General features: G+C 44.5%; 1 pseudogene; it reads right to left on the bottom strand.

Annotated features, from left to right (window-relative positions):
• Nucleotides 1–670: 670 nt before the first annotated feature.
• On the bottom strand, nt 671–1,115 carry LOC132004105 (U1 small nuclear ribonucleoprotein C-like; annotated as a pseudogene).
• Nucleotides 1,116–4,020: the final 2,905 nt, after the last annotated feature.

Genomic DNA, 4,020 nt, shown 5'->3' with positions numbered 1-4,020 from the left:
GCCTCAGACCAGGTGGCAGAGTGTTTGCAGGAGGTAGTGAGAGATAGTCAAGAAATCAAAGCAACCACAATCCTGAGTTTGGATTATATGTCTGGTATCTTGCCAGCTTATTCCTAGCCTGTCTTGTCTTCATCACCCATTTTATGAACCAACATCCATCACTTGTCAGAAAGTTCTTACTTATATCTAACTTAAGTCCATGAACTGGTAATATGAGGTTGTTTTTCTGGGTTTGGTCTTCAGAAGAGGTAAAAGAAACACTTTATGGAAAGTCCCACCATGGAAGGTATTCTTATCTTGACCCCAAATGTCCCCATGGAAAGCTTTTGCCATTTGGAATGGCCCAAGTATCCCAAGCAGCAGGATTCTGCCTTAGGACGGGCTCTGGCTGCACTGGGGCTCCTGGTTATTTCCTCTTTGTCTTTTTTTTTTTTTTTTTTTTAAGTAAAACAGTTGACAATTTTATTTTCACATTTCATAATGCAAATAAATTTTTTTTTTTTTTATTGTCCCACTACTGCCCTGCCAAAACCATCCTCTCACTGATAGGAAGGGGGAGCAAGTCTTCCTTGTCATGCTGTTGGGAAACACGAAGAGTCATTGCACCATTGTCTCCTGGGGAAGTAGAACAAATAATATAAAATGGATTTAAAGATGCCCCCCTCTCTCCTTATCTGTCTGGTCAAGTCATTCCTGGTCAACTTGGCACCATCATGGGACAGTCTCATCACTGGAGGCCCAGGAATCAATGGCATGTGGGCCTCCCATAGGCAGTCTCATTCCAGGAGCTAGTCCCACTGGCATCATCCCAGCAGGAGGAGGGCCTCCCATAGCAGGTGCTGGCATCCTACCAGGGCAAGGAGGACCGGGGAGACTAGGGGGAGGTGGGATCATTGCCCCTGCAGGAGGAGGAGCAGAGAATGGTGGAGGGGGAGCCCTTCCTTGCGGTAATGCAACAGTTGTTTTGTTGATCAGGCTCTGAGCCTGCTCTTCCATCCATTTCTGATAGTAGGCTTTCTCCTCTTTGTGTTTCTACTGCGGCAGCGTGTCTTCCTCACAGACGGAAAGTCCAGGGTGAGGTATGGGTCACAGTAGTCACAATAAAAGGTAGCCATGTTGCTCGGCACACCATTGGCCTCCTCTTTGTCTTTTTGACTGCTAAAAGGACTTGATCTCCCCATTCAGCTCATATTGAGAAGGAAAGGGGGGAAAAAAGGAAGAATTTGTCATCTTTGTTTTTGGAATAGAAGTAATTTACGGATGCCAAATATTATTTTCAGATGCAATATTGAAAGGAAAAATGGCACAGTTATTTTTTTAAAGATTTATGTATTTATTTTGGAGACAGACGGAGAGTATGAGCCAGGGTGGGGTGCAGTGCATGGGGAGAGGGAGAGAGAATCTCAAGCAGACTGCCTGCTGATCGCAGAGCCCAACACACGGCTCCATCTCCCCACCCTGAGATCATGACCTGAGCCGAAATCAAGAGTCAGATGCTCAAATAACTGAGCCACCCAGGCAGCCCCAAAATGGTATAGGTTTTTTTTTTTTTTTTAAGATTTTATTTATTTATTTGACAGAGAGATTACAAGTAGGCAGAGAGGCAGGCAGAGATGGGGGGAAGCAGGCTCCCCAGGATCCTGAGATCATGACCTGAGCCGAAGCAGAGGCTCAACCCACTGAGCCACCCAGGCAGCCCAAAATGGCAGAGGTTTTAAAAGGTGGTTCATTGGACGCCTGGGTGGCTCAGTTGGTTAAACGACTGCCTTCGGCTCGGGTCATGGTCCCGGAGTCCCGGGATCGAGTCTGCATCGGGTTCCAAGCTCCATGGGGAGTCTGCTTCTCCCTCTGACCTTCTCCCCGCTCATGCTCTCTCTCACTGTCTGTCTCTCTCTCTCAAACAAATAAATAAAATCTTTAAAAAAATAAAAATAAAAAAATAAAGGTGGTTCATTTCTGATTTTAAAAGAGGGTACTTCTGATATATTAACATCACCCCAAAAGCAAGAGCATGGCATCAGAGAGGTCTGGGCTCATATCCCGACCTGGGCACTTGGCTAGTTGTGAGACCTTAAGCAAGGTACTGCACTTTTCTGAGCCCCAGCTTCCTCCTTTGTAGAATGGGGTAGGGCAGAGGACAGTAATCTTTCTCCATAGGGTTGTTAGACAAATAACTGCATTACAACACAGAGACGGGGAGTCTGAGATCCCTACTCCACCTTGTCCTCATTCTTTTCTCTCCTCCCCTGATTCCTCCCCTCCCCAATCCACCTGTCTGGTCCGTGTCTTAACTTGCCAGAGGGGACTCCAGGGCAGAGCTCACAGCTGCTTTCTTTCATTAGCACCAGAGAAACAGGGAACTCCTTCTGGAGGCGAACCCCTTGTCTCCCTTTCATCTTCCTTATCAAGCCAGGGTGATGAAATCGAATGGTCCGAGACATGAACCTGTGCTGTCAACCACTGGAATTTAATCAGGACTCAGCTCTTTGGGTTGTGGCAAATGGGGAGCTCAAGACATTCTGGCCTTACTCCCTTTGTGCTGCTTTCCCTGATACCACAAATACTTTTGGATGCTTATTGTTTTTGCAGAAAAGCACAGCATGAATATCAGCCTTTTTAATAAAAGTTCTTGTGGAGAGGAGATCGCATCTCTGGAGGCCAGTTGCTACTTCAGAGACGAGTGGCGCAGCTTTTCAGCAAAGAACCTAATTAAACAAGCTCGAGAAAGCCCCAAACGAATGTGTCTCTGTGGGGCTGCAAGACACTGGTTTCAGGGGCAAAGAGGGGGATCCTGATGCCAGTTGAATGAAATAAACATTTTCACCCCACTGCCTGCTCCAAAGGCCCCAAGGATTGATTCCTCTGTTGGTGGGTTACTCTTGAGGATCATGCTGGGAATCGGAGTGGGGCAGGAGCCAGGATTCCCTAACTCCTTTTCCTCTAATAGTACAGGGGAGTACTGATTGGAAGGCATTTATTTAACAAATTATTTTCTTTTTTATAAAAGATTTTATTTTTTAAAAAGTTTTAAAGATTTTATTATATTAAAGATTTTATATATATATATAATAAAGATTTATCCCTGCTGAGCAGAGAGCCTGATGTGAGACTCAATCCCAGGACCCCAGGATAACAACCTAAGCTTTAACCCACTAAGCCACCCAAGTGCCCCAATGAATTAATTTCTAATTCATTTAATCAATTAATAATTATCATGTACATTTTTAAAGTTGTAGAATAAGTAAGATATTTGCATGGTTCAAAATTAAAGAGGTACACTGTAAAAACCCCCTCCAATCCACTCCCCTACCCAAGGCCTGGAGGCAAGCAACAGTACTGGTTTCTTACACCTCCTTCCAGAGAAATACTGGACACAGAAAAGCTATACCCATTTCTTTTCCTGGGCCTTTTTTTTTTTTAAATTCACATAAATGTTAGTCATTTATAAACTCAATCCTGAACCATCATTTTTAAAAAACTTAATAATCTTGGAATTTTTTCAAAAATTGCATAAAAATCCCCATTATTTTTTTTTATGGTTAGTTTTAGTCCACTGTGTGGAGACATCATGACTTTTTGTGATCTCCTATTGAGAGACTCCTGGTTTACTTCCAGTTTCCTGCTATTACAGGTAACACTGCAGTGACTAACCCTGGATAAATGCCATCGCATGCATGGGCAAGTGGATCTGTAAGATAAGTTCCTAGAAGGGAATTACTGGGTGAAAATACCTTCGTAATTTTGAACCAATATGGGGAAATTGCCCTGTGTAAAAGTTGGATCAGTTTACATTCCCATCAGCAAAGTGTAAGGGCATTTTCAATATGCAAGTATGTTTGAGTGTTTATTCTGTTTGCTGTGCATCGGGTGGTTAAAAAGGTAGAGCCAGGGGCGCCTGGGTGGCTCAGTGGGTTAAGCCTCTGCCTTCGGCTCAGGTCATGATCCCAGGGTTCTGGGATTGAGCCCCACATCGGGCTCTCTGCTCCGGAGGAAGCTCCTGCTTCCCCCTCTCTCTCTCTG

This window comes from Mustela nigripes, chromosome 16 (genome assembly GCF_022355385.1).
Source record: "Mustela nigripes isolate SB6536 chromosome 16, MUSNIG.SB6536, whole genome shotgun sequence".
Lineage (NCBI taxonomy): Eukaryota > Metazoa > Chordata > Mammalia > Carnivora > Mustelidae > Mustela > Mustela nigripes.
This window is presented reverse-complemented; position numbering and strand designations above follow the sequence as displayed.